We start from the raw sequence: 12016 nt of genomic DNA on the forward strand, positions 1-12016 counted from the left end.
AATAATCAATTTTTTTTCGGTGACTAATGAATAATCAATTTAGTCTTGGTGTTTTTATAGTTTTATAAAGTTCTGTTATTATTGAAAACGTGCATGAATTGTGATGATCTTTTTATAGTTTTTTGTTTGTTTTGTTGTAATTATGGGGCAATGCATATGTTTTGAAGATAGTCTAATTGGTTAGTCAAGTAATTTTCAAGCCAAATTTATTCTTACCGTCTAAAATTAAAAATCAGTTATCAAATTAAAACTAAAATATAAAATATATATTTAAAATATATGAAACATTATATTTAAAATATATATATATATATATATATATATATATATATAATATTTTTTAATTTTTATACATAACATATTATACAATAGGAGTAATATATCATTTAAGAAGATGATTTAATTAACATGTGTTTTAAGGTTATACATGTTATAGTTATTATTAATAAAAAATTAATTTTTTTACTTTACCATGCAACATTTCTATCTAGGGATGTTAATGGGGCGGGGTGGGGGCGGGGGCAGGGGATACCTCCTTGCTCCCTGTTTTTGCCCCCCCAAAATTGATCCCCATTTCCCTCGTTTTCTGTGTTCTTCGCGGGTCCACATTCCCCATCTCTTTATGTTGAACATTTATATGAAAATTATAGTAAAAAATAAAAAAAAAACTACAAAACATTATTACAAACATATCTTATCCAAGATTATAAGTCAAGAAATACAACATAACAAATCATAGCCCATAAGGGGATAAGCACTGAACAAGAAGAGTGGCCGGTAGTGACTGGCGAAAGGGTATGCTGCTATGGCTGTGACTGTCGACACAACTATGGGGGATTGGGAGTTTTGAACTTTTCTGGAGAGTTGGGGCTTCGAAACGGCGCTAAGTGGAGTAGTAGGAGAGAATGGAAGACATTAAATAAGGTAGGGTTAGGGTTTTCAATAGGTGAAATCCCTAAAAAGTCTTTATATTGGGAATAAATTCAGGGTATTTAAATAAACTCAAGAATTTGGGGAATTATCGGGGGCGAGGTGGGGATCCCCGCTCGGGTCCCCGTGCGTGTTTCGGGGGGATTTTAGTCCCCATCCCCATCTCCACGAAAAAAATCTCCACCTTCAGGTTCCCATTCAGAGCAGTCCCCATAGGGATCCCCGTGTTTCGGAGAATTTTGACACCCCTATTTCTATCTGAAACACTTAGCTATTTGTTTATTCCCTCTCAAACACCTTTTTTCCCCTCCTTCGTACTTGCTAAAGGATGGAAAAGCGTTGATTGTTCCTTGGACTGACTAAAGAGGAGTGATAATTAATATAAAATTTGAGAATGTCAATATCATTTTTTAATGTATGTATTTTAATTTACTCTATTTAATATTTATAAAAATATTTAAATTTATTTAAAATAAATAAATAATAATTTCTTATTACAAAAGATTTAAACGCTAACAAAATTAACCATAAAAGAATAAAATTAAAGTTATACCCATAAAAAATGAGTTATGTTCGACAAAAATAATTAATTATTAATTTTTTATTATTTCTATTAAAAATTTAATTACAATGCCCAAATTATCCCATTCTCTTCCATTATCTTCAACTTTTTAAATTTTTCAACTCAAGTCTCTGTTACCAACAAAATCACTACCTTTTTTTCTCAAATTTTGAATACCACCATCATCACCACCATCACTATCAATATCACAGTCAATACAACTCATCAATAAACCGAGACAGAATGAGACAAAAGGAGATAAACTACTGAAGGAAGATAAACAAAGCCAGGGGTAGTAACAGAGAGCAAAAATTATCAACGTTGTTGTCTTCAGCAATCGTTAAGCTCAGGAGAAGGAGGAGAAGCGTTGCTTCCGTCATTGAGGCGGTTCTGCCGGAGGCGGCGACGGAAGAAAGATGCTCTAACCCTAACTCCAGTATATTCCCGGCGTATTCTTGTTGCAGCAGTGGATCTGTTGTCAGAGAAATTAAAAGGTTATTATAGTTGTTAGAGAAATTGAATAAGAGCTATCACTCATTTCATTTTCTATATAAATTCTCTAAATTGAACAAAAAAATGTTATTATTTGAGTTTATAGATTTTTATTGAACTTTTGTTTTGTTTGCCCCTTATTTGATTGTTTCTTCTTGCTTTATTTTCCGTGATTCCCATGTTTGTGTGCGAAGCAGTCTTTTGGTGGCAAACTATTGAAGAAGATTGCAAGAAGAAAATCAATAGTTGTTAGCATAGTTGTATTTAGTTTATCTCTTTTGTCTCACTCTCTTTGTGATTTTGCTGTTAAACAGAGAGTTGAGTTGAAGAATTTGAAAAGTTAAAGATAATAGAAGAGATATGGGTATTATGCATGGGTATTTTGATTAATTTTTTTAATAGAAATAATAAAAAATTAATAATTAGTTATTTTTGTCGAACATAATTCATTTTTTATGGATACAACTTTAATTTTATTTTTTTATAGTTAGTTTTTGTCAATATTCGAATCTTTTGTGGTAAAAGATGGTTATTTACTCTTAAAAAAATTATTGCCATTCATCTTAAAGGAAAATGTTTCTTTTTTTTTTTCCTACTTTATAATTTTTTTAATTATTAAACTGAGGACACTTAACACGTTCATTTCCAGATAAACTGGAAACTTTGAGAATACTATGATGAATTCTTGAAGGAGGAATAATAAGACGCTGATTTCCAGTTGAGAATACTATGATGAATTCTTGAAGGAGTAATAATAAGACGCTGATTCATTTTTGCATACATTGATTTGAGACTCGTCATATTTTATTTCATATGGTTTTGTTAATTTATGTAATATTCAATTGTTCTTTATTCATGAATGAAATAGAGTTTTGTTACAGAAATAACCTATAGTCTTATTCAAAATTAAAACTCAATTCAATGAATTTTGCAGAATATAAATTAATGTGTTCAAACTAACATCATCCTTTAATTATTTGGGAATTCAAAAAGAATATTTACTTTCTATATCTTTTTGTATAAAATATTATTTTAGATTAAAAATTTTCAATGGTTTCTAATTTCCATATATATGAATTTTAAAATGTATAAAATATTCAATAGATTTCTTATAAGTTAAGAGTCAATATTCGGTTCTTCTATCCCAAATAATTGTCCATTTTTAATACTACTCCTATGTTGTTACTTGTTACAAACAAACAAGTATTCATTTAGAAAATTAGGTAACATTAATAACTAATTTATTTTTTACTAATTAAATGAAGATCGATGAGGCAGTAAGTTAAAAAGAAAACAGTAAAATGTTATAATTAAAACTACCCGTTGGTCAAAAATAAAATAAATTTTGAGATATCAAAGTCAAGGCCCGACAAGTACTTTTCGAAGGACATAGTACTCGTCGAAGGAGATGTATCGAGGAGAGAGATAAGGTTGATCGACAAATCTTATCGAAGAAGATTATTGAGTGAAGATAATTGATGGCAGTTATTCACAGCATACAAAGCGTGAAAACAGTTACTTAAAGATTAATACACGTGTGAAATATATTTGAATTTGATTAGTCGAAAAGTCCTATAAATATATGAAGATTGAAAAGAATAAGGATTGAAATCTCATTTCAAAAAATATTCTCGCACTCTTATATTCCCACCGAATTTCTGAGTTTGTTAAGAGCTTCCTTTTCTCTAGGGTTTCTTTCATGTCTTTTACATTTATTTTAATTTCTTGTAATCTTTATCTTCTTACAAATTTATCTTTTCAACAAAGTTGTTCTTTTTATTCCTTTTAGAGTTTTCGTACTTTGTATTTGATTTCAAAGTCCTTCGATTTTATCGAAGGCAGTTTATTGCTTTCTTTAAATTAAATGCTATTTCTTTCCTTTCCAGTTGTTTTATTTCCAAAGTTATCCTTTTTTTTTTTCAGATTTTTCTTTGTTATTTTAGCTGATTTAAAAGAATCTTTTATGCACTTTCAAGAACTGGTACTCACAAGAGGAGTAGGTTTTGCTCTCAGATCCTAGATATCAAACCACCCAAATTTGCTAAAATCTATAAAAACAAATTGGCGCACTCAGTGGGATAGTTTTAAAAGTTAAGTGTGTCAAAAAAATTTTGTCATGATCTAGTGCATGCAACTTAGAAGTGGTAGAATTATACATATGATAGACGAAATTTCTAATACTAAATCATCTGCAAATAATAATGTTGTTATAGTTGCACAAACGTCAGTGGAGATGACGTCACGTTCTAAAAGTGGTACATTAGTGGAGAATGCAACAGTTACTAATCCTCCAGTTGGGAATAACTGGTGAAATTCACGCCCACAAATTGCTTTGACGCAAGCACAACCACCAGTAACCGTTGGTTGGCCTCCTTATGGCCTACCTCCAGGTTATAATTCACCAATGGGTGGTTATGTTCCTCCAATTAGATTTGGAATTATGTCAATTAGCAATTCATTTTTTTCATTACATATTGAGTTTTCTCGTGATTATCAAGTGGCTTCCACATCGAATGGTCCTGGTTCGATGGCTGCTTTTCGACAGCATATCGATGAAAGTTATCATGATTTGGTCAATTTATTGACCCAGCAAATGACAACTATATTGAACCCAATGATGGCTGATCATGAGTAAAAATTTGAGCGTCTTGCTAGACAAGTTGAGCGGATTGCTCGAATCATTGATTATGATGAAGGTGATCAATAAAATATGCAAATGAACTGAGAGGATCTGATGAAAATGCCTAACAATAGGGATGGTGATATGCATTTTGAAGAAGATATTCTTCGAGTGATTTGACGAGATCAAAACACGGATGACGTTTTGGCTCAAATGCGAGCTAATCAACGTGGTGAGAGATACCAAGTTACTAGAATTGTTGAGGATGTGCTTAATAGAGTCGGATTCAATGTGGGTTTCATGAATCGACCATACTTTGTTTCTGCTTTTCCTGCTGTTGTGCAAGCGGCAGAGGTACCAAGAGGTGTGAAAAACCCTAAAATAATAACAAAGTTTGTGGGTGAAGTTGGTGAATCGACTACTGAGCATATTGTTCGATCTATTATTGAATTGGGAAATTTAGCAAATGATGAGAACTTGAAGATGAAATTTTTTCCTTCTTCTTTAACGAAGAATGCATTTACTTAGTTTTCTAACCTCATGCCTAATTTGATTTTAACTTGGGCATAATTAGAGAATGCTTTTCATTCTCAATTTTTTAGAGGTGAATTGAATGTGACAGTTACTGATTTAGTGGCTTTGAAACGAGAAGATGGTGAATCAATAGATGACTTCGTGATTTGTTTTAAAAATGCTCGAAGTCGATGTTATGTGTCTTGTCCTGAAAGTGAAGTAGTGAAAATAGCGACCATGTATTTAAGATTTTACATACGTCAAAAGTTGCTTAATGTTGATATACTTAACTTAGCTCATTTAGTTGAAAGTGTTCGTCAAATAGAAATTCTTCGAAAGGATACAGAAAGATTTAAAAATGAGAAAAGGTTGAAAAATAAATCTTTTTCTCGAAAAGAAAAGGTTTCATATGTCGAAATAAAATCCTCAAGTGAAGAATTTGATTTTGAATTTTCTGAAGTTGATTTGGTTGAATTAAAGAATGGTCCACCTTATGTATACTCTCTGCTTAAGAAAATCACGAATGTTGATAGATCTAATGATACAAACATAAGAGTGGAAAGAATTATAGCTTCGATATTTCAAAATCATATCAAATATTTGATGTGTTTCTTAAAGATAAACAATTAATCTTGCCAGAAGGCAAGACATTGCTTTCAATAAAAGATTTAAAGGAGAAACCTATTGTAACTTTTATCAAGCAATTAGCCATTCGACTAATAAATGTGTTCGTTTCAGAGACTTGATTCAAGAAACAATTATGGAAGGGAGATTAAAGTTCGATGATGGTGAAAAAGATATGAAGGTTGACTCTGATCCTTTTGATGTTGGTGCAAATTTTTCAGAGCCTTTCTTAGGGATCAACATGTTTGGTTTTTCTTATGAATTTGATACTGTTCTAGGGAATTTTGAAGATAATGTTCGACCAGTGTATCCGGGTGTTGGTGAAGGATTGTTAGAATTTCTGATGCAGCAGAAATTGAAAGATCGATATGTGTCTTTGTGCTCTCGGTGTAATGTTGTGTTCGATGTTGATGCTGCATCTATCTTTGAGAAAGAAAAAATGAAAAAAGCGTTAGCCCATAAAGAAGAACAAATTCGTCAAAGGCAACCTCCTCGAAGACAAGAGGGACAAAGTTCTGATGTCTCTTAGAGGAATTTTTCTTCTTCAATGAGTCATTCACAAGCTGTGGGTGTGCAATAGATACGAAATTGTCAGGAGTTTTGTAATTGAGATGCACAATATAGGGTAACCCTCAGAGAGGTCATCGAGGTTTCAATCGAGGCCATTATCCATATCCTTGAGGAAGAGCTAGAGGAAATTGAGGTGGAAGGAATGGATGACAAATAGTGCAGAAGGAATCATCAAATTCTAAAGACAAGGGAGAAACACCTTTTTTTCATTCTTGAATAGTCTTCCCGTCTAATAGGAAACCCGTTCCTAAAGGGATTCCCTCACTAGCTAAATTTAAAAAGGGCAAAGCTGTTGTTGTAGCACCAATTGATGATAAAGAAAAAGATGTTGAATTGGGTAAAGAATATTTCGAGGAAGGTGATGAGGAAATAGTAAGCACTATTTTGATGATACAAACTGAATACTTAGGGGAATACGAAGGAAATTCGAATGAGGATTATGATGTGGAAGATGAAGAAGCTTTTGATTTTATTCATTCAGAAGGTGAATTAGGATATTTTTAAAGGCCGACAGAAAAGCAAAAGTCACATCTTCAACTATTGCATGTTACTGCTTATATGAGTGGTATTTGTGTTAACAAAATTTTGGTCGATGGAGGAGCAGCAATTAGTTTGTTGCCAGAACGAACGCTAACTAAGGTAGGGAAGTATTTTGATGATTTGATCCCTAATAATATTTCAGTGACCGATTATAGCGGTGTATCAACCCCTGCAAAAGGGTTAGTTACTCTTCAAGTGCAAGTGGGATCTTCATGTCGAAATACTGTTTTTGTGGTGGTGTCTTCGAAGGCTAGCTATAATGCATTGCTTGGACAAGATTGGATTCATGGTGTTGGAGCTGTACCTTTGACCGTGCATCAGAGTATTCTTCTTTGGATTGATGAAGGAATATATGAAGAGATAAAAGCAGATTCGAGCCTTTATGTGGAACAGTTACATGTCGATTTTAAGGTGTATAATGAAAAAATGAAACCTCTTAATGTCAATAGGATGCTTAATTCTTATAATTGTGAAAGCTATTTTTTGACTTCAGAAGGACTTAATGTGAAGCTTTGTGATGAGCGGATAATTTATACGCTTTTTGGCATTGTTTTTAGTATGTTTTTAGTAGGATCTAGTTACTTTTAGGGATGTTTTCATTAGTTTTTATGTTAAATTCACATTTCTGGACTTTACTATGAGTTTGTGTGTTTTTCTATGATTTCAGGTATTTTCTGACTGAAATTGAGGGACTTGAGCAAAAATCAGATTCAGAGGTAGAAGAAGGACTGCTGATGTTGTTGGATTCTGACCTCCCTGCACTCAAAGTGAATTTTCGGGAGCTACAAAACTCAAAATGGCGCGCTTCTAATTGCGTTGGAAATTAGACATCCAGGGCTTTCCAGCAATATATAATAGTCCATACTTTAGCTGAGTTTAGACGATGTAAAAGGGCGTTGAACGCCAGTTCTACGCTGCAGTCTGGAGTTAAACGCCAGAAACACGTCACGAACCAGAGTTGAACGCCAGAAACACGTTACAACCTGGCGTTCAACTCCAGAAAGAGCCTCTGCACGTGTAACATTCAAGCTCAGCCCAAGCACACACCAAGTGGGCCCCGGAAGTGGATTTATGCATCAATTACTTACTTCTGTAAACCCTAGTAACTAGTTTAGTATAAATAGGACTTTTTACTATTGTATTAGTATCTTTTGATCATTTTTAGATCTCTAGACCTCCATGGGAGGCTGGCCACTTGGCCATGCTTACCCTATATTCACTTATGTATTTTTCAACGGTAGAGTTTCTACACCCCATAGATTAAGGTGTGGAGCTCTGCTGTTCCTCATGAATTAATGCAAAGTACTACTGTTTTTCTATTCAATTCAACTTATTCCGCTTCTAAGATATTCATTCGCACTTCAACATGAATGAGATGAACGTGACAATCATCATCATTCCCTATGAACGCGTGCCTGACAACCACTTCCGTTCTACCTTAGATTGAATGAGTATCTCTTGGATCTCTTAATCAGAATCTTCGTGGTATAAGCTAGATTGATGGCGGCATTCATGAGAATCCGGAAAGTCTAAACCTTGTCTGTGGTATTCCGAGTAGGATTTAGGGATTGAATGACCGTGACGAACTTCAAACTCGCGAGTGCTGGGCATAGTGACAGACGCAAAAGGATAGTAAATCCTATTCCAGTATGATCGATAACCTCCAAATGATTAGCCATGCAGTGACAGCGCATTGGACCATTTTCACAAGAGAGGATGGGATGCAGCCATTGACAACGGTGATGCCTCCAGATGATTAGCCATGCAGTGACAGCGCATCGGACCATTTTCACAGAGAGGATGAAAAGTAGCCATTGACAACGGTGATCCCCTTACATAAAGCTAGCCATGGAAAGGAGTAGGATTGATTGGATGAAGACAGCAGGAAAGCAGAGGTTCAGAGGAACGAATGCATCTCTATATGCTTATCTGAAATTCCCACCAATGAATTACATAAGTATTTCTATCTTTATTTTCTATTTATTTATTATTAATATTCGAAAACTTCATAACTATTTGATATCCGCCTGACTGAGATTTATAAGGTGACCATAGCTTGCTTCATACCAACAATCTCCGTGGGATCGACCCTTACTCACGTAAGGTTTTATTACTTGGACGACCCAGTGCACTTGCTGGTTAGTTGTGCGAAGTTGTGAAGTTATGTTTGGACCATGGTATTGTGCACCAGTTGTTGGTGCCATTGCCAGGGAGAGAATGAACAAATTTTACAACCTCAGAGTAACAATTTCGCATTATCAAGTTTTTGGCGCCGTTGCCGGGGATTGTTTGAGTTTGGACAACTGACGGTTCATCTTGCTGCTCAGATTAGGTAAATTTCTTTTTATTTTATTTTTAAAAATTTTTCAAAAATCTTCAAAAATTTCTCCTTTATTTTCGAAAAATAGAAAAAAAAAATAAAATAAAAATTCTTTTCAAAAAAATTTTTTATTATGTTCTTCAGAATTTTTAAGAATGAATTCTAGAGTTTCATGAAGCATGTGAAGCCTGGCTGGCTGTAAAGCCATGTCTAAATTTATTTGGACTGGGGCTTCCAACCCAACATTATCAAGAGCAAGCCAGTTGTTGCTAATCCACCTGCTGCTATTCCTGATCCACCTGATTTACATGCTAAAGCTTGACTGGCCATTAAGCCATGTCTAACCCTCAGATTGGAGCTTTAGACTAAAGAGCACAAGATTCTTGGAATTCACATTAAAAAAAATTTGAAATCCTTATTTTTCTTTTTCAAACAATTTTTGAAAAATACAAAAAAGTTAGAAAATCATAAAAATCAAAAATATTTTGTGTTTCTTGTTTGAGTCTTGAGTCAGATTTTAAGTTTGGTGTCAATTGCATGTTCATCTTGCATTTCTCGAAAAAATCATGCATTCATGGTGTTCTTCATGATCTTCAAGTTGTTCTTGGTAAATCTTCTTGTTTGATCTTGATGTTTTCTTGTTTTGTGCCTTTTCTTGTTTTTCATGTGCATTTTTGCATTCATAGTGTCTAAACATGAAAAATTTCTAAGTTTGGTGTCTTGCATGTTTTCTTTGCATATAAAAATTTTTAAAAATATGTTCTTGATGTTCATCATGATCTTCAAAGTGTTCTTGGTGTTCATCTTGACATTCATAGTGTTCTTGCATGCATTCATTGTTTTGATCTAAAAATTCTCATGCATTGAGTCTTTTTCATGTTTTTCTCTTTCTTCATTAAAAATTCAAAAATTAAAAAAAAAATATCTTTTCCTTTTTCTTCTCATAAATTCGAAAATTTGAGTTGACTTTTTCAAAAAATTTTAAAATTCAATTGTTTCTAATGAGTCAAATCAAATTTTCAATTTAAAAATCTTATCTTTTCCAAAAGCTTTTTCAAAAATCAAATCTTTTTCATTTTTCTTATTTATTTTTGAAAATTTTAAAATTATTTTTCAAAAATCTTTTCCTTAATTTTATATCATATTTTCGAAAAATATCTTCAACAATTAATGTTTTGATTCAAAAATTTCAAGTTTGTTACTTGCTTGTTAAGAAAGATTCAAACTTTAAGTTCTAGAATCATATCTTGTGATTTCTTGTGAATCAAGTCATTAATTGTGATTTTAAAAATCAAATCTTTTTCAAAACTAATTTTAATCATATCTTTTCAAAAATATCTTTTTATCTTATCTTTTTCAAAATCATATCTTTTCTTAACATTCTTATCTTTTCAAAATTGAATTTCAAAATTTGTTTCAACTAACTAATTGACTTTTTGTTTGTTTCTTATCTTTTTCAAAACTACCTAACTATCTCTCTCTCTCTCTCTCTCATTTTCGAAAATCTCTTCCCTCTTTTTCAAAAATTCTTTTTAATTAACTAATTGTTTCAATTTTTAATTTTAATTTGATTTCATTCCTAATTTTCGAAAATCACTAACCCCTTTTCAAAATTTTATTTTTGAAAATCCTCTTTCTCTCTCATCTCCTTCTATTTATTTATTCATCTACTAACACTTTATCTCACCCAAATTCGAACCCCCTCTTCCATCTGTGTTCGAATTTTCTCTTCTTCCCTTCTTTACACTACATTCTTTTCTTCTTCTACTCACACAGGGGAACCTCTATACCTGGGCAAAGAGGATCCCTATTATTATTTTCTGTTCCCTTCTTTTTCATATGAGCAGGAGCAAGGACAAGAACATTCTTGTTGAAGCAGATCCTGAACCTGAAAGAACTCTGAAAAGGAAACTAAGAGAAGCTAAAATACAACAATCCAGAGACAACCTTACAGGAATTTTCGAACAAGAAGAGGATATGGCAGCGGAAAATAATAATAATGCAAGGAGGATGCTTGGTGACTTTATTGCACCTAATTCTAATTTACATGGAAGAAGCATCTCCATCCCTACCATTGGAGCAAACAATTTTGAGCTGAAACCTCAATTAGTTTCTATGATGCAACAAAACTGCAAGTTTCATGGACTTCCATCTGAAGATCCTTTTCAGTTCTTAAATGAATTCTTGCAAATCTGTGATACTGTTAAGACTAATGGAGTAGATCCTGAAGTCTACAGGCTCATGCTTTTCCCGTTTGCTGTAAGAGATAGAGCTAGAATATGGTTGGATTCTCAATCTAAGGATAGCCTGAACTCTTGGGATAAGCTGGTCAAGGCTTTCTTAGCCAAGTTCTTTCCTCCTCAAAAGCTAAGTAATCTTAGAGTGGATGTTCAAACCTTCAGACAGAAAGAAGGTGAATCCCTCTATGAAGCTTGGGAGAGATACAAGGAACTAACCAAAAAGTGTCCTTCTGACATGCTTTCAGAATGGACCATCCTGGATATATTCTATGATGGTATGTCTGAATTAGCTAAGATGTTATTGGATACTTCTACAGGTGGATCCATTCACCTAAAGAAAATGCCTGCAGAAGCTCAAGAACTCATTGACATGGTTGCTAACAACCAGTTTATGTACACTTCTGAGAGGAATCCTGTGAGTAATGGGACGCCTCAAAAGAAGGGAGTTCTTGAAATTAATACTCTGAATGCCATATTGGCTCAGAATAAAATATTGACTCAGCAAGTCAATATGATTTCTCAGAGTCTGAATGGAATGCAAGCTGCATCCAACAGTACTCAAGAGGCATCTTCTGAAGAAGAAGCTTATGATCCTGAAAACCCTG

The 12016-nt window shown here is 33.3% G+C and overlaps 1 non-coding gene across 1 annotated transcript; it reads right to left on the reverse strand.

Moving 5' to 3' along the window:
* Positions 1-11544: 11544 nt before the first annotated feature.
* LOC148554215 (small nucleolar RNA R71) lies at positions 11545-11652 on the reverse strand. The gene has a single exon (XR_015892952.1). It is a non-coding gene; the product is annotated as a small nucleolar RNA R71 (small nucleolar RNA).
* Positions 11653-12016: the final 364 nt, after the last annotated feature.

Source organism: Arachis ipaensis, chromosome B7 (assembly GCF_059453495.1).
Source record: "Arachis ipaensis isolate K30076 ecotype BB chromosome B7, ASM5945349v1, whole genome shotgun sequence".
In the NCBI taxonomy this organism is placed as follows: domain Eukaryota; kingdom Viridiplantae; phylum Streptophyta; class Magnoliopsida; order Fabales; family Fabaceae; genus Arachis; species Arachis ipaensis.